Below are 26,826 nucleotides of genomic sequence, written 5' to 3'. Positions count from 1 at the left end.
GCCACTCCCCACCCTCATTCCCTCAAGCTATCTCCAAATCTGGTGCCGGACAGACTTTTGAGCTCCACTGTTGAGTTATTTTCTTTTTCCTTTGTTAAAATCACTATGCATACACTGTTTTCCTGGCTTTGCTTTCTTCCCTTTGCATCAATTCATATACATCTTCCTATGCTTCTTGGTATTGATCATGTTTGTAATTTCTTATAGAACAATAAAATTCCATGACATTCACATACCACAGTTTATTTAACCATTGCCTATGCAAATGACATCTACTTCATTTCCAGTTCTTTTATACTACAAAAAAGGCTACTATAAATATTTTGGTGTATATAGAGTCTTACTTTTGGCATGACTTCCTTGGAGTGTATGCCTGCTATTAAAATTTCTGGGTCCAGGGGAATGTACACTTTTGTCACTTTATTTGCCTAATTTCAAATTGCTTTCCAGAGTGTAAATTTCTAATTCACAGTTCTGCCAATAATGCATTAATATGCCCCTCTTTTCATAAGCCCTTGAATACTGATCATTCCCATCTTTTATCATCACTGCCAATTTGCTTGGTATGTATGAGGGGAAGTCTCAGGGTTGTTTTCATTTGCATTTCTTTTATCAGTTATTTGGAGTATTCTTTCATATGACTAGTTTATAATACCATGCATATCTTCATTTGAGAGTTGTCTGCTCTTATCCATTGATAACATATATTCAGGAGTGGCTCAATTCCCATTTTACTTCTATCTTCTCTGAAAACTACAGAACAAAAAGGGCTAATAGGATATTGATAATCATGACAAGTGAAAAGGTGGTAAGACTTGAGCACCTAGATGAAGTCAAGTTGCCAGACCTAGAGTAAGCTAGGTCTATTCCATTAGAACTGCCAGATGTGATAGCTGGGTCATTGCCAGTCATAGGTGAAAGATCGTGATGGATGTTATAACTTCATCAAGAAGTCACTGGAATGATAAGGGAATCTGAAGATCTTCTCTGTCCTGTAACAGGCCCATGTGACCTGCTTTGAGCTTTAGCCCAGCCCACAGCTTGAGTCACACAGTGCCTGAGTTACATGGCAAGGTGGGAGGAAGGGGTGAAGCAGAAAGGGTGGAGCAGGAAGAGAGAGTGAGGCAGAACAGCTAGTGTGAGAGAGGGAGGGATTCTGCCTGAGCTTGTTTGTAGGGAGGCCTAATGGAGGGAAGGCTGGGGATGTTGGTGCTCCCTAGATTGGTGATGTGTACAAACTTCTTTGTTACTATGGTGGATTTGGCTTTCTGGTATGAATAAACATCTTGGTTTCATCTTTGAGGAAGAGTTACTTATATTTTGCAAATTTACCGTGGAAATACGCATCCATATTCATAGTAGCTACTATGGGTATTGCACTGGAGTTAGAGTCACAAGGTAATCATACAAACCAATCTTATTTCCATTTTAGACAGTCACCAAATTGGCAGAGAAGTAACTTGGGGTGGAGGAAAGAGGGCTGAGCATGGAATCAGGAAAAGCTGGGCACAAATTTTTCCTCTGACACTCGATGGGTGACCCTGGGCAAGTCATTTAATTTCTCAGTTCTTTATGCAGTTTCCTAATACTTATATCCTAAGTTATAGTCAGATTGTTCCAACATTGGCATGGTTACCAAATCAGCAGATGACACAAAGGTGGGGGAGATAGGGAGCTCACTGGATGACAGTGTGAGAATCCAAAAAGATCCTGAACCTAATGAGATGAGATATAATAGGGATAAATGTAAAATCTTACACATGGATTCAAAAGACTGATTTCATAATATAAGATGGGCAAGTGTGGTTGGATAGCAATTTGTCTCAAAATGATCTGGTGAAAAGGGAAGGTGATCATGGGCTGTATTTGGTGGCCCAGCTTCTACCATGCCATGCTAAGGAAAAGGAGGTGACAGCCCTGTTATCCTCTACATAGGTTAGATGAAATCTAGAGTATTCAGTTTGGGACCTTACTGTTTATGAAGGACATTGATAAATTGGAGTAAGTCCGAAGGAGAACAGCCAGGAAAGTGTACAGTTGTTAGGTAAATGGCTTCATGCCACATGAGGATCAGCTAATCTAGGGGTGTTAAGCCTGAAGAAGAGAAGACTACGGGATACTGGGGGAGGACATGATCTCTATGTTCAAGTATTTGAAGGACTATAACCATGAACAGGATTTGGATTTGTTTGATTTAGTTCTAGAAGGCAGAGCTAGAAGCAGTGAGTATTAAGTAGCAAAGAGGAAAATTTTAGCTTGACTCACGGAAAAACATCCTAAAGATTAAGAATTACCCAATGGTTGAATAAGTTACTTTGGAAGATAGAGTGGATTTCTCCTCATTTGGGATTGCTTGTCAGGTACACCAAAGAAAGGATACTTTTTACAATATATGTACTAGACTAGATGGCCACTAAGGTCTTGTTCAGTGTGGAGATTCTGTGGTTTTGTGATTCTCTGAACAAATAAGAAATCCCTGAAGTAAAAAGGTGATCTGGTCAGTTCTTGAACAGTCACAAGTGCAGAAGAAAGATAATCTCTCTACATCATGAATATGGCTTGGCCAGACAGAGATCTCATTAGAATGATACAGAAAGATTAAGGATAAAGATGTGATACAAGATGACAGTAAATTTTTTTTTAGTTTCGTTTTTAGGTTTAGAACAGCATCTTATATAGCATAAATGGTATACAATAATTATATTCCAAATAGGTGAGATATAAATATAAAAGGTCATATAATAAAAAAAAAATTATGGGAAACAGGAAAGAGGTACCATTTTACAACTTTAGCTTTGGAGGAAATTCTTAACCAGACTCTTGAGGGGAACACAAGATAAAAGGCAATTTCAGTGATGTAAAATTAAAAGTTTTTCATGAACAAAATTATTACTGTTAGAATAAGAGAAAGTGTGGAGTAGGAAAAATATTTGCACCACATATCTCTTAAGTCTGATATCAAATTATATAAGGGATTAAATAAATGTCTAAGAAACTAATAGTTTCTAAAAGAAATATTTTCTAATATTTTTCTAATAGAAACATACAATTTGAAAGCTGGAAGAGCCCTGAGTGACCACCTAGTACAATTCATACCAATTCATGAATGATGGATAGGCAATGTGATATAATTGAGAACAGTTTGGGAGCAGATGACCTGAGTTTGAATCCTGACTCTGTTACTTAAAGACCAGTATGACCTTGGACAGACAAATCAATTAATCTCCCTCAACCTCAGCTTCTTCATATGGAAACATAGGGGGTTGATTAGATGACCCCAAAAGTTTCTTTCAAACTCTATATCTATTACCCAACAGTTGTCCATTCAGTTTCTGCTTGAAGACCTACAAGGCAGGGGAAATTGACACCTGTCAGGTTAGTCTCTTCCACTTATGGACATCCTGGGAAGGTTTTTCTGCCATCAAGTCTAAATTTGTTTATTTTCCCTTTCCATTCATTGCTCTTGGTTTTGCCTTTTAGAGACAAATAAGTTGAATCCTTCTTTCACATGACAGATGGTCAAAGGATATGCAGTTTTCAAAAGAAAAATTGCTCACTGTCAACAACTGTCCTAAAAAAAACACCAAGTGCTCTGAATCACTAATAAGAGATGCAAATTAAAACAATGCTTAAGTTTTATGTCCCACCTAATCAAAATGGTGATGATGATTAAAGATATAATGTTCACAAAAAGTTGAAAGGGCTGCAGGGAGACCAGGTACTTTAAATCAGAAGTGTCAATTCCGCAAGTCATATGTGGATCATAATATTCTCAATATGGTCCAAGCCAGATTAAAATGTAATTAGGATATACAAAATACAAATATGTAATAAAACACAGATAATGCTACATTTTAAAATGAAGTCAATACGTTGCCTCAAGGATCCTTATATACAGATTAGTGACCTCCATTTCTTTTTGAGTTTGATACTACTGCCTGAAAATACTCTTGGCAAAACTATGACTTGGTCTCATCATTCTGAGAAATAGTTTGCAATTTTGTAAAAATGTTACTGAAACTGTCAATGCTCATTCATTCTGTTATTTTACTATTGGGAATATATTCTAAAGAGGGATGAACACAGAAGACTTTGTTATAAAGGAAAAAGAAATACTAGATATGCAGTAAAATACTCATAGTAGCCCTTTTTGTAGTATCAAAAAAAAAAAAGAAAATTAGGTAAGGAATGAGAAGATGGGAGAATGGTTAAACAAGACCATGAAATATAAACATAATGAAACATTATTATGATGTAAGAAACAATTATGAAGAATTCATGGAAACATGGGAAAACTTTTATGAATGGATACTGAATGAAATAAGCAGAATTAAGAGAATAATACAAACAATAAATGCATGAATGTCAATGAAAAGATCATTAAAAGAAAACCAAATTCTCAGTAACTCCAATAATCAATCTTGATCCTGGAGAAAAATGAAATGCACTTCTCTCCTTTTGATAAAGAAGTGGGAGAGATACAGGTGTGGAATATTGCATTCAGTGTCTGACATACTCAATAAACTGATTTGTTTTGCTTAACTATTTTTTCTTTATTACCATGGAGAGCTAAATGGGTGAGGAGCAGTTCTAGAATCCAGAAATAACTGTGAAACAGGGACAAGTGGTGTCAATAAAACAAAAAACAAAAAAAAAAAAAGGAAAAAAGGAAGGAAGGAAAAAGAAAAAGAAAGGAAGAAAGTGGTATGTATTGTTGTACCTGAATACTTGGAATTCCCATGTTAAAGCAACCAAACACTTTTCTGGGATGTCAGAGAAGGGAAAAGAGACAGGAATAGGCCAACAGAAGAAATGGAGAAAACTTTTGCCACAAAAAAACCTGGAACCAAACCCAGTTTACAAAATGGAGAATGTTCACCCAAAGAGTTGGCCAAGACCCAGAAAGCTTTTCAGTAAAGGAAGTTAACACCCAAAGGAATGGTTGGGAACCTTACAAAGAAGACTGTATCTTGCTCCCTTGATAGAAAAGGGGACTAATGTGTGTTTAAGGACTAAGTTCCATGTAGGCCGTGATGCTATCAAAACTGGTCCTAATGATCCACATATTTCTTTTCAGAATCAGTCAGCCAGTAAGTATTTATTAAGCACCTACTATGTGCAAGACACTGTGCTAAGCACTGCAGATACAAAAAGAGGCAAAAGACAGTTTCTGCCTTCAAGGATCTCAATCTAATGAGGGAGACAACAAGCAAACACATATGTACAAATAAGCTATACAGGGAAGAGGCAATAAAATATGCATTTATAAGGGGCCTACTACGTGCCAAGCAATGTGCTAAATACTTTAAAAAACACCATCTCATCTGATCTTCACAATAACCTGCAAGGTAGATGCTGTTATTATCCCCGTTTTACAGTTCAGGCAGCTGAGGTAAACACGGTCAATAAATGTCTGAGGTGGGATCTGAACTCAGGTCTTCCTCACTCCAGGCCTGCACCACTTTGCTGCAGGATAAATAGGAAATAATTGGCAGAGGGAAGGTACTAGGATTAAGAGGGGTTGGGAAAGGATTCTTGCAAAAGGTAAGATTTCAGTTGGGACTTAAGCCAGGAGGCAGGGATGCGGAGGGAGGGGGAGTATATTCCAGGCACTAGAGACAACCAGAAAGTTGAGAGAGGAGTGTTTTATTTATGGAACATCAAGAGTCAATGTCACCAGATCAAAGAGTATGTTTTGTGAGCTAAGGTGTAAGAAGAATGGAAAGGTAAGGAAGGAGTAGGTTATGAAGGGCTTGGATTTCAAACAAAGGATTGTACATTGAATCGTGGAGATGATAGGGATAGTTTACTGAGTGAGTGTGTGTGTGTGTGTGTGTGTGTGACACTGTCAGGTCCTAGGCTTTAGGAAGATCACTGTGGTGGCTGAATGGAGGATGGACTGGAGTGAGAAGAGTCTTGAGGCTGTTATAGTCTAGGTGTGAGGTGATGAGGGTCTGCAAAAGGGTGGGCAGCATCAGAGGAGAGAAGATTGTAAGCTTCTAGAGAAAAGGGACTGTCTTTTTTGCATCCCTAGAGTTTAGCATAATGACTGACACATAGCAGGTGCTTAATAAATGTTTACTATTACTGACTATTGAAGGTCAGTAGAGAGATTGGGACAGGAAAGGCAGATGTGAGAATCATCAGCACAAAGATGATAATTATATCCATTGGAGCTGATGAGATCACCAAGTGAAGCAGTATAGAGAAGAAGCTCCAGGGCAGAACTCTGAGAGGCACCCATGGTTAAAGGGCATGACTTGGATGCCCTTTAGCATCCAAGCAAAGGAGACTGAGAAGGAACAGTCAGGTAGGCAGGAAGAGAATCAGGAGAGAGTGAATGGAATCCTAAAAACCTAGAGAGAAGAAAGTATCAAGGAGGAAAGCATGATCAAGTGTTAAACGCTGCAGAGAGGTCAAGGAAAATGAAGACTGAAAAAAAGCCATGGGATCTGGCAATGAAGAAATCATTTGGAGCTTTGGCCAAAGCACTTTTGGTGGAATGATGAGGTCAGAAGCCAGATCATAGGCAGTTAAGACAGTGAGAGGAGAGAAACTAGAGGCATTTACTGCAGATGGTCTTTTCAAGGAGTTTGGCCACCAAGGGCCCAAGATATATAGAACGATAGTTAATGGGGATGGAAGGATCAAGTGAGGATTTTTTCAGGATTGGGGAAGACATAGACATGTTTGTAGGCAGTAGGGAGTGAGCCAGTAGATAGGGAGAGAGCAAAGATAAATGCTAATAAGATGACAGAGGGGACAATCTGTTGGAGGAGAAAGGATAAAATAAGATCACTTTTGCAGGGTTTGCTTTGGTGGGAGTAGGGCCATCTCTTTGTGTAAGACACAGTGAAGGAGATAGTAGCATAAAGGCATCTGAGTGAAATGAACTGAGGAAAAGAAAAGAGAATTCAAGGCATATGGCTCCCATTTTTTCTGTAACATATGAAGCATGATTTGCTGAGGGTAGAGGGACAGGGAATCATGGGAAATTTGAGAAGGGATGAAAATGTCTGCAACAGCCATTGTGGAGAGTGAGATAGTGAGATGGTGAAGAACTGCTTAACAGCAGTAAGGGTCCAGTTGAGGGTGTATAACATAAATCTGTAGAGGACCTATTCAGAACAGTTGGATGGTTTTTTCCACCTTGATTAAGCAGCAGTGATCCTCTGAAATGATCATGGATGCTGAAGAATTTGTGAAAAAAGGTCAGTTACTTCTATACTTTTTCTTTGGTCAGGGTGAAGTGGTGACCCAAGGGAATAGGGAAATGACTTGTCTTCTGTATCGAAATGCTTGGAATTCCCATTTCAAGGTCAACAAAGCCATAATGATAAATAAGAAATATTTTCCCCAACATCACTGTACACCTGCAACTCTTAAAAACATCCAACTAGTTTCTGAGCCAATGACCTTTCTCAGTGCCTTTCTTAATGCCTCAGTGACTCAACCTTACTTCCACTCCCAATTCATCATCTTCTAACTTGCAAACAGCAAATCCACCCTAAGATGGAGAATATGAAAGCTCCTCTGTGCGTATAAACTATTTGTTTAATTTCTTTTAACCATCTTATTAAACAACCTGCAAACTTTCCCTTTTTTTCCCAGGTTTTCCCTCTTGTGACAAGTCCAACACTGAGCTAAAGTCTTCATAGGCCGGAATCTTATATGAACAAAACCAGGTGTGTGAAGCTCATGGTGGCAGTCAAGGCTTGCTAACTCCTCTCACTAACTAAGAAGAAAACAGAAGCAAACTTCAGCTGTATCTCAAAAGGAAAATTTCTCTCTTTATAACACTCCAAGGATCATACAAGAAGACAGGTGATGTGCTCCTGCTCAGAGGTAGGGGGAAGTCATTTGATCTTCACAAGCCTTATGTATGTATGTATGTATATAATTTATTTATTCTCAGAATTCTATGACTTGTGGCATCTGGCTCCCTTCATCTCCTTAGCCACAATTTTTCACCTGTCTGCAACACAGACTCATATACTACAGGCATGTTAATACTCACTGTCTCTTTCAACTCAACGTGCTCATCCTCATCTCACGTAATTCTACTACATACCATTGCCACTTTCTAGAAAATTCTTCCTATCTTAAAAAAAATTTTTTTATCTTGTTTGTGCTCTGATCTGATTAGATTGTGAGCATGCATCCTTCCTCATCTCACATTAATGGGCTGTCTGTACTAGCAAGGGTTCTAGTTATCAAACAGACCTCTAGAGAAAGGCCCTGTATGGAGTGCAAAGATAATCTCCAAGTACTCCATCTCATCCTGAAGTATGAAGGTGTTATAACCTAAGAGAAACCCAACAGCTCTACCTTTCAGCTTTGCCACATGGACTCACTAATGCAACCTAGATGGCTTTTTATTCCTTCTGACATTAGTCTTTGCTATTGATTTGATAAGGGCAATGCTTTGGTACTGCACTTTCTGGTGATTTGGGAAAAGTGTCCAAAACCCCACCTTTTGAAGCTCACATTAGTAACAGTGATAGACACTCTTGACAAAATGGGCCTGTTTGGTGCACATGTTGCAACTCTGCCTTCCTCAGTTTTGTTTAGCCAAGGGTCTGTGGTGGATTTAATTACCACCAGCTGGGAGTTTGCCGGCCATTTTTAAGCCCTCAGCTGCTGTGGTTTATGAATTTCACAGTATATACAAAGAAGTAGGCCTTCCAATCAACCAGTTAATCTGAAATGTCATCACAAAATGAACTTGTACTTTGAACTCTATGAAAAGGTAAGGGCTTCAGCTGTGTAGTGATGCTAAGGCATCAGTGCTCTTAACACACCACCTCCACCCCCCCAGGGAAGAAGTTGCTGATATGGAAAATGATATAGCACAGATACCTAGCCATCAAGAGGAATCAGCACAGAATAAGTCTCCATCTGTCCTTTGCTACCAGCTGGGCCTGGCCTGAAAACACACTTGGAGTTCTAAAACATGATAAAGAGGGAAACGAAAACAATCTGTTCTTACTTCTTTAAGTCATACTGGATTTGAATAAGACAACATGGGTAGATGTAGGCTTTTCACTCAGCTGTTCACAGGGTCATAGATCTAAAGGTGGAAGAAACTCCAGGGTCAACTAGACCAGGTCTTCTTAAACTTTTTCTACTCACAACCTATTCAGCTCTTCTTAATCTGTAGGTTGAGACTCCATTCTAAGCTAACTCTAGGCTTACATATGAGGCAGACGAGGCCCAGGGAGGGGAAGCTAAATGTCCAAGGTCACACAAGCAGTAAGCATCAGGGGCAGGATTTAAATCCAGGTTCTCTAACTCTAGAATTAGTACTCCAGCTACTGTCCCAGGTTACCATTTGGAGGTCATCTGCTGCCTAACATTGACCTGCTTGGGTTTTATGAAGGGTAATCATGTAATAGGATTATTTGCTGAGTATGACTGCAGTGTGAAATGTTAAGTGTTAGTATTCTGAACCCAAATCCATCTTCGGTAGTCACTCTCTATCAAGTGGCTCACTTGCATCAATGATCAGAAAACTGATGGTGTAGATCACTGGGCAGCCCTTACAGCTGATGTCCATTACCAGTTCCCAAAGGAGGAGTGAGAGACTATGCCAACATTCTGGCTTTCAACTTTAATTGTGCATTTGTTTAACTGGTGGTTGCTTTCTTAATTAGGGGCTACAAGCATATCAAAATTCTTTTAAGCCTGTCAAAGTGGTAAACTACTTAGAGTTACTTTTGTGGGGAGGTGGAGTGGGGTGGGGAGATGTTGAGAAGGTTGTTACTAATGACTAATTCTCAGTATTAATAGTGTAGTGTCAAGGGTGCTACACTTCGGAGTCTAGAGATAGCTGTGCTGGAATCCTATCCTTATTAGTTGTGCAGTGGTGGTCACCTCTAAGAGTCACAATTTTCTTACCTGTACAATAAAGACAATAATATTTGCTTTATCTCACAGGGTTGTTGTGAGGGAAATACTTTGTAAAATGTAAAGCATCATATGACTATAAGCTATTATTTCGCCTCGATGTACTAAGAGTTCTTGAAGAGAAGCAGCTTGGTGGAGTGGAAAGAGAACCGGAAACTTGGGAGTCATCTGAGATTTCTACTCAAATAGTGCCTTTGAAAATTATGATGTATGAGTGCATGGGCTAGTCATTTAATCTCGTCTTCTTCAACTCTACAAGGGGATGACAATACCTATGATGCCTACTTCTCAATGTTGCTGGGGAGTTCATATGAGATAACATATGTAAAGAGCTTGGTAAACCTTAAACTGTCATATGATTGTTCACTCTTAAAGAGGTCAGGTCAAAAGATACACTAGTAGGTTGAGGCCATAAATGGCAACTGAGGTATTGACTTGTAACATGTTGACTGTTAATGAACATTACCCACCACACACTGATACCAATTTCACTACAGACTGATGAAGTGAATTTACCAGCTCCCTAAAGGAAGCTCAGCTTTGCCCACTGGGGAAGTAAGTTGCAAGGCTTGGTAAAAATTTCCCTAGAAAGCCATTGCAATGCAATATTTGGTAGCTGATGAAACCAACTGCTATATTTATTTTTTCAAATTATCTTTCTCCACTTGCTAATTTGGAGTTATTTAAATGGCAAAGCACTTCTGCTCCCCTGCCTTTGTGAAAGCTGCAAAGAGAGTCAGGAAGAACATGTCCTATACTCACAAAAGCCACACTGGGCAGATTCAGTCCCCATTAGAGGTTTTTCCCTATCATAGAGAGATGATGAATGTTCTACAAGCTCCTAGATCAGAAGTAGAATTAGATTAATGACTACTATTAACACTACCTTACATTTATAACGTTTCAGGTTTCTTGAGCACTTTCATAGACATCCTTTCCCCCCTACTTAATGGTATTTTATTTTTTCCAATTACATGGAAAGATAGTTTTCAACATTCACTTTTATAATTCTTTGAGTTCTGAAGTTTTCTCTCTCCCTCCCTAAGATGGTAAGCCATTTGATATAGGCTACACATGTACAACCGTATTAAACTATTTCCATATTAATATTCTACATTGTTTCATCTCAGTCTCCTCAGAACCCTGTGAGGTAAGTAGGGCTGGTATTATCATCATCCTTTTAGGAAGTTAAGGCTCAGAGAGGTTAAGTGACATGGCTGTGGTCACACAGCTCATAAACTTCTCACCTCAAGCCCAGGGTTCTGACCTAAGCAATCTGTACTGAATTTGTTCTTCTCTCTCTTCCCCCTAGCGAACAATTCATGCAATAAAGAGTAAAAAAGAAAGAAAAGGCATGCATCAAAACTAACCAACACATTAGGATATTTGATGGTCTGTGACCAGTCTTCCACCTCTTCAAAGAAGGAGAGAGGTATATTTTCTTATCTATTCTCCAGGGACAAGCTTAGTTATCATAATTACATCAACAAACATCTACTACATGCCAACCTTGTGATAAATTTCTAGGATATAGGAAAAAAATGAAAACAGGTCTTGTCATCCACAATTTGACATTTTGTCCAAGGCTCCATTATGATGGATCTGCCTACCATAACATGTGGATGGAGGTAGAAAAAAAAACTGAGGTAACTAGGAGTCTGATGCTACATAAAATGATGGACTTTGGCATCCAGACTGAGGCAGCAAGGAAACAATAAATGTTTTGTCTCATCATCTCTTGGAAAGCTGGTCTGATGACCTATGGGCATAATACTCCACCTCTCTGATTTGGCCTGTTCAAATGGGTAAAGAGCCAACTCACTACTCAAGTTGAAAATTTTTCCCCCTCACATCTTTTTTTGTTAAAATACCATCTCCCCTTGTGGACTGTCAAATGGATGTGTAACACAGTCACAAGGGTGTGGTTACAGTATGAATACTGTGAGAAAGAGGTTCATTAGCTGAAACCTCTAAAACATGCATGTTAATATGTTTGTCACTGGAATTTAAAATTCACCAGCATTGGTGACGACTGTTATTTCCTGGGCTGGGCTTCCTTTCCATCAGTGGGATTCACACTTGACTTGTTTATAGGGGTCATAGCTTCCACTGTTTCATCCACAGTCTGACATGTGTTTCAGGGTCCCAGGGATATTCAAACTGTGACAGCTGGTAGGATTAATGCCAACAGCTGTACCCATTAGGATAAAAATGAAAAACAAACACTAGAATTTGGCTCTTAACGCTGTTTTTTGAAGAGCTCTGTCACAGGTGAGACTGTCACACAATTAGGTTGAAATGAACACCCTTGGACAGGGTCCAAGCAGGCCTACCTTCTACTGAATTCCACTGGAGTGAATAATGTCACAATGAAATTCCAGGCTATTAATCACAGATTCTCTAAAATACCATAAAGTCTAGCGTTTATACTGAGGTGCTACAGGATTACCCATGACCCTAAGAAAAAAAGGTGTCTCTTCAGAGACAAAGCAGTCCATTTGCAAAGTGGTTTATTATTTCCATAATCATTATAAGGGTGAGGCTCATTCCAAATGGGAGCTTCATCAGAGTTCTAAATGAAACAAATGTTCCTGAATTAGGGAGGGGAATAATTATAGGAATGTCTCAAACTTTAAGTAAATGCCCTGCTAGTCCACAACCTCTAATGTCAATTTTCAGATGTATCACTGGGCCAACATACACAATTCCTGGTAAACCTACTTTTGTGGCTGCAGGTTTCCCACCCTTGTGCTAGGCAATACCAAAGTGGGATAGTAGGATCTATGGATTCTTTAATGAGTCTGAAATTTCCTGAGATAGCATCCTGGCAAGTAAATACACTGAATTCTTTTCCTTAAACTTTGTATGGTTCCAAAAGTTGATCTCGTTTAAGAAAATGCTTATAAACCTGAAGATAATAGAACCACACTAACTGAAATTAACTAGGGAATGTAAAGCAAGTTGGAATTATGTCTTAAAAAATGACTAAGAAGTAAATTCTTAACCCTTTTGCTCTGAGATCCAGCTGCTAGGCATATATCTTATAGCAAGAGAAAGTCTCCTATAAACCAAAATAGCTAAAGTAATACTTTTTTGTGGTAGCAAAGCACTAGAAACAAGGTAGATAACTATTCCCCAGTTGGGGAGTGGTTAAAAAAAACAGTGGTGCATGAATATAATGGAATATTACTGCACTGTAGGAAAACAATGAATGTGACAAATTCAGAGAAGCCTAGGAAGACAGAAAACTTCTGAAAAGTGATGCAAGCATAACCAGAAAAACATTTATAACATATAACAACATAAAGAACAAAAAGCTGAAGCCCAACACTGCTATTATAATGCACAAGCTTGGCCCTCGAGAACACAAGAGAAAAGAAACCTCCCTTCTTTGCAAAAGTGGAAGAAAATGGGTGTGATCCATTGCATGGATTGTCAGATGTGGTTTACATGGTGATTAATTTGAGTCAATTGCTTCCCCCTCCTTTAATTTTTTTTTGTTGTTGTTATAAGGGATGGCTCGTTGGTACTACAGGGAGGAGGAATAGATTTGGAACCAAACATGTTTTAAAAACAAAAGATATCAATAAAAATTTTAAAAAAAAAGTAAAAGAAACTGACCAAGGGAGGCCAGTATTAAATAGTCTCAAATATTCAAATGGACTTGAGATTTCCTCAGCTTAGGTGCTCCTCTTAATATTGCAGATCACAACTTCTCTACACCGGCCCAACCTGTGCAGCTGTGGTGCATGTCCTTCTATAAATGCAAGGGGGTGTGGAAGGGAAGGGCTGTAGTCTACTCAAAGGATAGTGGGGGTCTTCATGGCTTACTCCTGACACTGCAACCCAGTGGAACCCTCCAGCTGTCTGCTTCTTATCTCTTACTCTCATCACATGACTTTTTAATCCTACATTTCCTTGATGACATCTTTTATCTGTTATTGCAGCCCTTCACAGTTCTGCATTTGTTAGATGTGTTCACACCCTCCTTACACTTCTCAATTACCCTTGGCATGATAATCATTTTCAACTTTTTGGACACTATGTCCAGGGACACTATGACTTGCAGTCACAGGACACCACCAGCAGAAGAGTATTATTAAAAATATCTTTGTTTCTGGAGGTCATTAAAGGAATTTTGCAATTTCTGGAGAGCAATGCCCTAGAGACTCCTCTTCCTTCATTGTAAGCTCAAACCACTGTTCATTCATGTCATCCATCATAGATACGCATGCTGAGAGATAAGGTCTCCTGCCTGTCGATTCTTCATTCCTTTCATTTTCCTGGGTGAATGATGAGGCAACGTTCTTTTTTTCTTTTTTCAAAAATTTATTTTTTTATTTTCAGTTTTCAACATTCACTTCCACAAGATTTTGAGTTCCAAGTTTTCTCCCCATCTCTCCCCTCTGCCCACTCCAAGACAGCGTGCATTCTGATATAATACTTGATATATCTTCAGCATTTTTGGGGTCCCCTTTGACTCTTTTATCATGATTTTCTTGCATCACTCTCATTTCTCTTCTCAATTTTTGTTCTACTTCTCTTACTTGCTTTTCAAAATCCTTTCTGAGCTCTTCCATGGCCTGAGACTAATTTCTAATTTTCTTGGAGGCTTTGGATGGAGGAGCTTTGGCTTTGTTGTCTTCTTCTGTGAGTACATTTTGTTCTTCCTTGTCACCAAAGTAAGATTCCATAGTCTGACTCTTTTTCCAGTTTTTACTCATTTCCCCAGCTGTTAACTTGACTTTTGAGCTCTCTGTCAAGGTAGTTCTCTGCTTCCATTGGGGTTGGGGGAGTGTACTGTCTGCTGCTTGATCCCCCTACAATCTGTGGGCCTAGAGATCCAGAAACAGCCACCGCTGCAGCTGCTGCGGGCTCTTCCACCCCCTCCGCCACCCTGGAGCTGGGGCCAGACCACTCTACTCTCTCACACAGGTATGACAGTTTTTTTCCACTGACCTTCCAATTTGTCCTTGGCATTTTAGGGTCATGAAGTCTGGAAACTGCCACTGGTGCCAGAGATTCAGTTCCCCCGAGGCCTGTTTAGGTCCCATTTTTGCCAGCATAGCTCACAATAGACACTCTGCTCCCAGGATGGTATGATAGACACTTCCAATCAACCTTTAAGACTGTCTTGGGCTGAAGATTTGCTTCTTATTCTGTGGGTTCTGCAGCTCCAGAATTTGTTTAAGTCATTTTTTACAGGTATTTAGCTGGGCTTGGGGGAGAGCTCTATCAAGTTTCTGCTTCTACTTCACCATCTTGGCTTTGTCCTCATTCCCCTAGGCAACGTTCTTTTTAAGCGGCCATGGACTGTTCTTGGGAGGTTCTCCAAAGATTTAAGGCTTGATAGGACAAGCACCATAGCATCCTCAACCAGGAGCATTAGAAGATCTTTCCACCCATAAACAATCTCCATCCAACATGGATTTTGTGCTGGATCTCTTTCATGACAGTGTAAAATGTCTTTGCTTAACATATATCTTTTCATTTTACACTTTTCTCGATATTTATGATGAGGCTGAAGAACAACGTTAATTCTATTGTTACATTTACCAAGGAATTTTAAATAATTTTTATGAATGGATGATACATATCTTGGTGGAGGAAAGCCTTTAAGATGGTGTTTTGCTCCCACTCAATCACTGAAACCACTTTTTAAAAATCCATAGATAATAAAAGAGCAGATATTATGTTCTCTACATTTTCTGATGAGAAACATAGGGTATATTGTGGAATGTCAATGGCAAAAACCTGTCACTTCCCTGCTAATACCTTCAGTGAGGCTGCATGATATTAATGTAGATGATTTGTCTAGACCTGTGGGTCACTGGTATAAGACACCCCTAGTGAAGAAACACCCTCTACCAATGCAGATAGACCAGCAACAGAAAGTCTAAATCATGTGGAGTGATGAGATGAAGTGACTGCTCAGGGAGATACAGCTAGTAGGTGTTACAGGAAGGACTTGAACCCAGGCCTTCTTGATTTCTGAGGCTATTTCTATCTATTACACTGCTCATGCATGTAGAGGTTTCTCACAACAATATTATCTAAACAGGAAAGAGGATACAGGTTGGTAACTATTTTGTTTTCTCAATCACCTCTTTCTGGTATTAATAAAATCTGAGTTTTGTTTTTTCTCCCATCCCTTCAGATGTACTGTAAATAAATCCTTCACTGTTTCATAACTGTTACCCCCAGCATAGATCTCCTCTATGTGCCCTTGGTCTAATCCACCTGCTTTTCCCAGTTTATTTGCTTTAGCACCATTTCTACCTTCTCTATAAATACACCTTATATAACTTTATATGCACAAGTGATCTCATGCCATCCCATATTCTCCAGCAGATTTCCCCCTTTTCCATCCCCACTTTCTCATTTATATTCAATTTCTCCATCTACTGACTACTTCTCTACTGCTTACAAACATCCGCATGTCTCTCCCATCTTCAAAAAAGCCTTACTTGATCCATCCCATCCCTGCTGTTGTCCTATATCTCTTCCTCCTTTTCTCTCTAAATTCCCTAAGAAGGCTGTTTACAATCGGTGTCTCCTCTTCCTTTCCTCATTCCCTTCTTTATTCTGTCATCTGATTTCTGACCTTATCATTCAACTGAAAATTCTCCATAGTTACCAATGATTCCAATGGCCAAATTGAATGGCTTTTTCTCAATTCTTATTCTTCTTGACTTCTTTGCAACTTTTCATACTGCTGATCACCCTCTTCTCTTTGAGAATCTTTTCTCTCTGGGTTTTTGTGACACTGCTCTCTCTTGGCTCTTCCCACTCCAGTCTATCCTTCACTCAAATATGAACTTAATCTTTCAAAAGCATAAGTCTGTCCATGTTACTCCTCTGCTCAATCAACTCCAGAGGCTCCTTATTACCTCTAAGATAAAATATAAAACCCCATTTGGATTTTAAAACCCAACTAAACTGGCCTCTTCTTATCTTTCCAGTTATCTTACTCTTTACATGCCGCCTCCTTTTATTTCTTCTTATTCTCTCTCTCTCCTCTCTCTGTCTTTTTCTCTCTCCCCACCTCCCGGTAATGGTGTCACTGACTTCCTTGAACAAGACACTCCATCTCTCAACTTGGCATTTCCACTGGTTGCCCTCCATGCTTGAAACACTCTCCCTCATCTCTGCTCTTGACTTCCTTCAAATCCCAGCTACAGTCCCACCTACAAGAAGCTTTTCCCTATCCTCCTTAATGTTAGTGCCTCCCCTCTGAGACTGCCTCAATTTCTTCTGTATGTGTTTGTATGTTGTCTGCATTGTTTGTATGTTGTCTTCCCCCATTACACTGTGAACGTCTTGAGAGTAGTGATTGGGTTTGTTTTTTTAAAAACCTTTGTCTGTATACCCAATGCTTAGTATAGTGCCTGGTCCACAGCAGATGCTTCTTAAATGCTGGCTGACTAACTATATCCACTGGTGAACTGGATAGAGAACTGGACTCTTACTTACTAGCTGAGTGATCCTGAGCAAGCCATTCAACCTCTATTTGCCTCAGTTTCCTCATCTGTAAATAAGGATAATAATAGGGCCTGCCTCTTAGGGCTTTTATGAGGATCAAATGTATTAACAGATGTTAAGAGCTTTGGAACCCTTAAAACACAGTGTAAATGTTAGCTATTAGCAAACTATCAAAAAGGTGTGACTATATGTTAGGTATTGTGATAAACACTGAGGATATCAAAAGATAGTCCCTGCCCTCAAGAAGTTCACAATCTAATGGTTGAGAAGAAAAAATATATGCAAATAAGCTATACATAGGATAAAATAGGAAATAACTTGTAGAAGAAAGTCACTAAAATTAAGAGGGGCTGGGAAAGGATTCCTGTAGAAGATGGGATTTTGGTTGGTGCTTAAAGAAAGCCAGAAGGTAGAGGTAAGGAGGCAAAGTGTTCCAGGCATGGGGGCCAGTCAGAGAAAATGCCTGGAGCTGAGAGATGGAGTGTCTTGTTCATAGAATATCCAGGAAGCAAGTGTCATTGGATCAAAGAGTACACTGAGGCCAGTAAGGTGTAGCAGTACTAGAAAGATATGAAAGGGCTACATTATGAAGGATTTTGAATACCAAGAAAAGGATTTTGTATTTGATCCTGGAGGTGATAGGGAGCCATTAGAGTTTACTGAATGTGTATGTGTATTGAGGGAAGGGGAAAATGGTGGAGGGGAGGGAGGTGACATGATCAGACTAGTGTTTTAGGAAAATTATTTTAGTGGCTGAATGGAGGATGAATTGGAGTGAGGAGAGACTTGAGGCAGGCAGACCCAGTAGGCTATTGCAATAGACTAGATGAGGGTCTTGATGGCAGAGGAGAAAAGGAGGCATATTCAAGAGAAGTTATAAAGATGAAATTGACAGGCCTTGGCAACAGATTGGGGCGGGGTAGGGGTGGTGAGAGATAGTGAAGAGTCAAGGATGATACTTAGGTTGCAAGCCTGGAGAACTGACAGGAAGGTGCCCTCAATAATAATAGGGAAGTTTGGAGGGAGAGAAGGTTTAGGGGAAGAGATAATAAGTTCTGTTTTGGACATATTGATTTTAGATGTCTACTTGCCATCCAGTTTGAGAAGACCAGTAGAGAGACTGGGGCAGGACAGGCAGATTTGAGAATCCTCATCATAGAACTGGTAATTAAATACATGGGAGTTGATGAGATCAGCAAGTGAAATAGTATAAAGAAAAGAGGACCCAAGATAGAACCATGAGGGATCCGTATGATTAGGGGGCATGATCTGGAAGGGGATCCAGCAAAGCAGATAGACAGAGCTATAAGATAAGCAGGAGGAGAACCAGAAGAGAATGGTGTCTCAAAAACTTCAAGAAGTGATCAACAGTGTCAAAGGCTACTGAAAGGTAGAGGGGAATGAAGACTGAGAAAAGCCACTGGATTTTGCTTTAAGGAGAACACATTAGTGAAATTGGAGAGAGTAGTTTCAGTGGAATAAGATTGGAAATTGGATTGTAAGGGGTTAAGAAGAGAGTGAGAAGAAAGTGGAGGCACCTGTTGTAGATGGCCTTTTCTTTAAACTGGTTTTGCCTGTCACTGCTTTTCTCTATTTTATGAGATGATACTACTTACCATATAGTCCATTTTCTTTTACCATAAAATTTTACAAATGAGTTTCTGTTCTAAACCAGTGTTGCTTTTGGCTATCACCCTTCTGTTTGATAACAAAAGTTTATCGTTGCTGACTGAGACACTTTTTGAAGTCATTTGGTCTCCTTAACATAAGAATTGATTAACAGTGGTTAAACTTCTATAGTCATTTGTGTCTATTCCTTTCTTCCACATATATTTCACTTTTTATCATCAATAACTTTTTCAAACAGGTCAGGATTGAGACTGAAATGTTCCAATTGCATGTCATTTCTTTTTATCTTTTTTTTATTCTTTATTCTAGTTTTATGCTAATTTTGATCTTTGTTCTAACTAACTGAATGTCTACACAATTGATTAAGGAATGATAACCACATCAGGAAAAGTTCACTTTCTGTCTGTCAAAATGTAATCAATTTCATTTTTTGTAATGTTATTTAGCACTTGCCATGTCTAGTGCCTATGATTCTTTTCTTGTAGAAAGTACTCATGCTATGTAGGCATTTGGCTTCTGTCTACCAGGGGTGGGGAACCTATGGTCTCAAGGCCACGTATGGCCCTCTAGGTCGTCAAGTGTGGCCCTTTGATTGAATCCAAATTTGTTCTGTGAAAACTGGATTCAGTCAAAAGACCACACGTGGCCTCGAGGCTGCAGGTTCCCCACACCTGTTCTAGCCTCTGACTCTTAGAGCTCTATCATTCCTTATTTCTGAGCCACATTTTCCAACATACAAAGTGATCCCGAAACTCTCGGTGCAGCTTCAGGCCTTAGTGGCCTAAAGCTTTACTAAGACTTTTGAAACACCCTGTATTTCATGTCATCAGCACCTGTTCCCACCTTTTGCATTGACATTCCCAAATATCAAAGCTGATTTAATCTGGAAGGGCTTCAAGAGCTATGAGTAGAATTTCTCTTTTCTCTTTATCCTCTGCAACAGATGTGGGTACATAAACTACAATTATTTTTCACGGTGGTCTTTTTGCTAATACTTATCATGAACCTTGCAGTATAAAAAGACCAAATGTTCCATTAAACAATGTTTCTTGTTCCTTTGGGAGCACAATAAAGACACTCTGCCAACTCCTCTATTTTCCTCTCCAAGGATAGCATGGGAGACGTCCTTTCACTTAGCTGCAGCTTCCTTATGTCTTCAGGTTTTGTTTATGGTGAGAATGTCCCATTTCTCCCGCGTCACTAGCCAAGGATCTCACATCTAGAGTACCACCTATAGCTCTGTATAACTTGTCACCTTCGCTGCACACTTTTCTGCCGCCTAACTACTACACCTGAAGCAGTAGCAGGGCTCTTCAAAGGCCTGGGGGCCATCTGCATTGCTTTGTTTTGATTTCCTTGGTTGCCAAGGCCACTGAATTCAGTATCGAGTGCCTCACCTACTGGTGATGGGTCTCTCTGTACTTAGCCAGGCTATTTCTTGAAAAGTAGACCCAGTTGGAACCATATCTGAAGCCTTTCTAGCCTGGTGGAACCCACCAGGATGTGTGCTCCACTGAATAGCTGTTGAGAACTCAGTGTCACTTCTGTGTCATGATGAGCTATTAGAGTAGAACTCTGTGAAATGTTCCAAATTTTGAATTAATGTTTTGTTTTTTTTAAGGAACCCATTGCTTTCAAGTACATCTATCCCTGGGTTATAAAGACAATTGTCATACGGACTTTTGCTTTAATAGAGAAGAGCAATTTGTGCTTGTTTTTCACAATATAGACTTTTTTTCCTTTGGCCATTACAAATTCTTCTGTATATCAGGAGGCACAACATCAGTACATGGAGGAATACCACAGTAATAAATAAGGGGGAGGAGAATGTAAAAGCACTGTAATTCTAGGCAGACATTACCAGGCTGAAACGTTCAAAAGCTATGAATTTATTCATAGATTGGGAGTCATGAAAAAAGCTCCTTTCACTTCCCACAGGTTGTGGCTGCTCCTTGAGGAACTGTTAAGTCCACCTATAAATCCAATGGAAACTTCTTGGGATTCATGAAGAAGCCCCTATAGGGTTTCATAAGTCAAGTAGTTTTTCTCTGCTGACTTCCATGTTATTTTCTCCTTTACTATTCTTTCTCATTCTGAGAAACAGACTATTTGGCTTCCCAATTCCCACATTGTGGTCTTTACTAAACGATTATTAAGGTATGTCTTTATTTGGATGAAGGGAGGTGACTTTGGGAGGCTCCAGAAAGGCTTAATAATTCTCCTTATTAAAATTAATGAAAATAAAATCTTCATCATATGAATTTTTGCTCTACAGACAGGGGTGGGGAGAGAATGACAAATTTTGCTTATATAATGAAATATACTTGTAGAGATACTGAGATGGAAAATTTCTGGTTTAAAATAAACTATACATAATTCATGGTTTCATATACAATACTTTTTATTGTTCTTGGTATAACAAAATATTTATGTTTGTTGATGACTGTTAAGTTCATAAGGAAAAGAGGGGGAAAAAGAGAAAACTATGGGGTATCTGTCACACTGTCAAATTTTCCAGTGGCCAAGGGAACAGGGAATGAGAAGACTCCACTGGAACTCCTCTGATGAAATATTATGAGCCAGAGAGGTGCCAAGCCTTGGTAACATTCCAGAAGCTCCTGGACAATCCAGCCTTGGGGAGGGGAGAGGCCTACTATAAAGTCAGTGACCCATAGGTGGCCTCTCCCAGAGGAAGGGTGGGTATCTCTGGTGTTCTGTAAGAGAATCTGTATTAGCTGGCCTTTTCCAGGGGCCAGAATCCCTGGGAAATGTCCAGGTACCAGGCTTCTTAAGAATTGACTTGGCCCACTTTCTAAGGGTTATTCAGCCCCTATATTCATCCTCAGTATTTATCAGCATCTTTGGCTAAGATTCCATATTCTGGTTTAAGATGCAATAAAGAATCTCTTTTGAGAAATTCTTGTTTGGAAAGACTAATTAAGTAAAGCCACTGGACTCAGAGACCTAAGGAACCATTGAGGTACAGTGCAAAGAACAATGAACAGAATGAGAGTCAAGAGACTTGGAATTCTAGTGTAGTTGGGACTAGACTTTCGAAGTCTAAGTCTCTTCCTCTGTAAAACATGGGGTTCAGATTTGCAAGTTCCAGAAGCTCTTTCTGGGGCTAACATTCTATAATCCTTACTGCTTTCCTTCCTAGGTAATCTGCTTGGCTGGTGCTTAGGCTGGGGCTGTCCTTAAATCTAACCTACTGCTGAGATTTCTCCTATTCCAAAGCTAATTAATTGTCCGTGAGGCTCCAGACAAACCTGGGTCTCCAGAGGACCAGGAGGAGGAGATACTCTCTTCTCCTTTTGGGCTGAGTGTTGAAGAGTCCCTGGCAAATCTGGTAGAGATCTCTAGAGGTGTTCTGAATTTTAAGAAAAAGCGATTTCTCTGAGAAATTTGCATGTAAACTCATAGTAGAGTCAGGCAGAAAGAGAATTTACCAAATGAGATAATCTCAGAGGCCCCAGAAGTCATCTAGACCAATTGGCAGACATGCTCTCTACAATATCCTTAACAAGGGGCCATCGAGGCTTCTTTGAACACTTCCACTGTCGTCTGAGACACTCATCCCATTTTGGGGCAGCTCTCTAGTTCTAAGGAAGCTTATTCTTTAGTTAGAGGTCCACTTTTCTCCAAGTTGCCTTCTGTCTTTTGTGACTAGAGGTCCATGTGCCCAAGGAGGGATCAAATCTTAGTAGCACCTTCACTTTGAAGGAAGGAAAGCAAACTGGCAGCTCAGGGATACACTTCAATGCTTCTACCAGGGGAACATTTCTCTGGGTGCCACGGTGACAGCCCTGGTAACAAAAGATTATTCTTTCCCTGACATGGTCAAGCTGCCTTTTAATTAAGTGCCACTGTGTTAATGTGAATAGTTCTGATTGTCATAGCCCATCAACCCTTGGCGAACTGGTTTGTTTGGTCTGGATAACAAATAACATTCCGCACTACTGGATTTTTTTCTCCTGCAGTCTTTCCCTTCCTTCTCCACCTCAAAAAAAAAAATCACAATCTGTTCTGCTGTCTCAAGTTACATTCTGTAAATAATAAGCAACACTGATGAAATGCAAAAAGCTGAACATTTGTAAAACAGAAAGAAGTGTGGCGTGTCCCACATCTGGGTTCCATTAAACGTGCTCTCACCAGATTTGCTGATCCCTGTTTAATAAGCACACCAAGGCAATGCAGGGCAGAAGTGCCCTCATGTCTACTTGCCCTGGCAGGGAAAGGGGAGCTTAATGGAGATTGGGGCCATGGTGTGGAGATAACTTGTTCAGACAACACTGGGTGGACTGGCCTTCTTTCCTGGCATGTGGACATCCCCAAGTGGTGTGTGAGCTCGGTGGCTATATTGCTACTCCTCTGCAGTCCGCAATGTTCTTGAGGCCGAGCCCACAGTGCTTAAACTAAATAACATGGTTTAATGATAAAATGACTCAGTTGAGGGAGCTGGCTCCCAACACTTTCAAAAGACTGCAAAATAAAAATAGAATCGAAGGCAACCCATGAAAGTCCATTTTGGTAAAACATTTGGAGACTCCTAGAAGTTCATTATTATGCCAGGCAAAATTTGATACCTTCTTTTCATGTATAAAAATCTATACCTGTAGTCTCATACTCTCTCCAAAAAGAAACATGATAGGGATGGAAAGGGTAGAACAAAACCAGGGAGATCTGGGTTCAAATTCTACCTTCTTAGCTGTATGACCTTATGAAGGTAACCTCTTTAAGCCTCAATTTCCTCATTTACAAAATGGGAATAATTATAGCATCTAACTCCAAGGATCATTGTAATGATCAGTGTGTTAATGTATGCAAAGTATTCTGCCAGCCTTTAAGTACTATGTAAATGTGCCATCATTGTCATCATCGTTACTGTTACCGTTGGAGGTTTTTTCATTACGACAGATTTTTAAGTAAAAGTGTAGTATTTATTGTTGTTGTTTCTCAGCATGTCCTAGACAGGGTCACTGTCCTGCTACAAACTGTTAACTCATGACTTCTGAAGACCTCTCTGATGATGGGAATCTATGATTTTTCATTTGAGCCGGTATCAAGCATACATCTGACCACAGCGTCTCCATTTCACTTTCCCCTTTTCCTCTCACCCATTAAATAAACTCCAATGGCTCCCTATTACCTGGAAGATCACATATAAATTCCTCTACTGGGTATTTAAAGCTCTTTACAATCTGACCCTTTCCTACTTGTCAAGTCTCCTTATACTTTACTCCCCCACACAAACTTTGATCTAGGAATACTGGCTTCTGTGTTGCTCCTTACACACAATACTCCAGTTTCCATCTCTGCACCTTTGCAGTGGTTGATCCTTAAATGCTCTCCCTCACATCCATTTTCAGGAATCCCTGTTTTCCTTCAAGACTAAGCTCAAGTACCATCTGCATGGGACCTTCCCTAGTTCCCCTGGTCACTAGTGCCTTCCCCACTAGGGTCACTTTCCATCTATTCTGTATATGTCATATATGCCTATTTATGTACATATACACTAGAATGTAAGTTCCTTGAGGGCAGGGGATGTTTTAGCTTTGTTTTCTTTTTGTATCCTCTGAGCTTTGTACATAGAAAATACTGAATACATTTTTGGCAATTGACTGACTAAAGGAATAATTAGAAGGTGCTGAGGAAATCTCTTTAAGCTTATATCTCAGTAGGCAGTGTGCTCCCTGATATTGTTGATGTTAAGGTACACCACAGATAATCACTTGCTGGGATACTAGAAAGGGGATTTGTGGTTCAGATAAAGCAGTTAGATTAGATGATTCCTGAGTTTCCCTCCAATTATGTGTATCAGTTACACATTCACTCTAAGGGACCTTCATGCAAAAGCTTAGTGAAGTATTGATCAGAGTCTTCATTCATTCAGAAAACATTTATTAAATATCTATTATGCACAGATGGAAAGATAGTCCACAGATTCTCTTCAGAGAGGGAACAAAACAGTTTGTCTCATTAGGTACCCAATGGCAAGAGGAAAGATCATTTCAAAGGATACTTGGTCTTTCTGTCTTGTCATGTTCATGATCAGATAAGTAAAAAGACCACCAGGAAGATAATTATAGCTTATGTGCCAATGTCGTTTTCTGAGGATAACGCAGAGAGAAGAGAAATTATATGAAGGACTTGGGGGAAAAACCCTGCCAAACCAAGTTATGATGTCCTTTGATATTCTATGGACTTCAAAGTGAAGGTGTAGACAAGGAGGATAGTGAAAATTATGTTGTAAATAGTTCAGGATCAAGAAATAAGAGGCTTAAGGCTTGGAGATGATTTAAAAGCTTTACATCATGAAAACTTCAAGCAGAGAAATAGAGAGGGTAAACACTGAATATAATTACAAAAATGAAACTGCCTACACATTAACAGATTGGATAACTAGTTAACAATATGGGAGTTATTGCAGAATCTTTTATCCCATGCAGCCAAGTCACTAACTGGTTAAAACAAACATCAAGATTAATACCAAATTAGAAAAAAATATTTAAATGAAAAGACACTGTGAGATTATAAAACTCTAACCTAACCTGCTTATTAATCAGTTGACACAGAAAAACCAGAAATGGGAAAAAGCACACATGGCTTCTAATATAATTTCTTAAAGTTTAACTGATGTAAGACAATTTCTTTGGCAAGAAGGAAGACAAAGGAGCTCGTAAACCACCCAGCCCACAAACACCTGATCTTCCTGCCAAGCAGCAAGATATGACACCCAAGGGTAACACTAACTTAGCGTACGTGCTCATTTGTAAAACAATGCAGAGGAAGATGACAGAAGATTACAAGCAGTATAACCTCACAAAACACTAAACACCAGTTAGGGAGAAAACCTGCAGAGAACTTGGCATGAGAATTAGCTATGCCAGACTGACCTCAGAGCATTTATTTGTAGCTGAAATTGTAAAGAGGATGACAAATAGACATGAAGTAGAACAGATCTGCTAGCATTTCAATAATGATCCAAACACGAGGAAGTAGTAATAGAAAGAAGTCAAGAAGAAGAGCTGGATTCCCCATGAAATACAGATAGAAATCTTTGCTGGAGGTGACACAATTTCAAAGTTGTTTAATAACTGATTTTTTGAAAAGATACAGAAAAGATAATTTCAAAAGAAGGAAAAAAAAATCAGAGAAGGTACTTTTATTCCTCATAAGGCATCTTGGAACACATCAGCCTACTCTTTCCTATCTATAAAATTTTTATGATATTAGCTTATTTAAGCAGAGGGTATAATGAAGAAAATGGGGAAGGAATATGCAAATTTTTAAAGATAATTTTCTACAGATGACCAAACTCTCATAGTCATATAAATTCCTTAGGAACATAGAGAATATAAGACCTGAATCTGTCTTTTGTTTGATTTTTTGTTTGTTTTTAAGAGCATTTGGGTAGGATAAAATGTAGCCTTAAAAGGTTTTCCTTAAAGATAATGTCTCCCAAGAAAATGTAAAATTGATACATGATCTTAGAGCAAATTTAATCACTAAGATAATTTTGTTAAGGGTAAGCTAAGCTTGCCCTTAAGCAGCTAAGTGGTGCAGGGGATAGAGTGCCAGACTCATCTTCCTGAGTTCAATCTGGCCTCAAACGCTAGATGTGTGACCCTGGGTAATTCTCTTAACCTAATTTGCCTCAGTTTCCTCATCTGTAAAATGAGCTGGAGAAGGAGACAAACAACAGTAGCTTTGCCAAGAAAATCCCAAATGGAGTTGAGAATCAAATATAACTGAAAACTACTGAAGAACAAACTTTGATAAAATTGCTAAGTATCAACATCAAGGAAA

At 39.4% G+C, this 26,826-nt stretch overlaps 1 protein-coding gene across 6 annotated transcripts in view; it reads right to left on the bottom strand.

The window, feature by feature from the left end:
- Window positions 1–26,826, bottom strand: part of VPS13D (vacuolar protein sorting 13 homolog D) — a 335,894-nt gene that overhangs the window by 19,710 nt on the left and 289,358 nt on the right. The gene's annotated exons all lie outside the window — the stretch shown is intronic.

The sequence above is a fragment of the Notamacropus eugenii genome, chromosome 5 (genome assembly GCF_028372415.1).
Source record: "Notamacropus eugenii isolate mMacEug1 chromosome 5, mMacEug1.pri_v2, whole genome shotgun sequence".
Taxonomy (NCBI): Eukaryota; Metazoa; Chordata; class Mammalia; order Diprotodontia; family Macropodidae; genus Notamacropus; species Notamacropus eugenii.
Note: the sequence above shows the minus strand (reverse complement) of the source record. Positions and strands in the feature narration are given on the sequence as shown.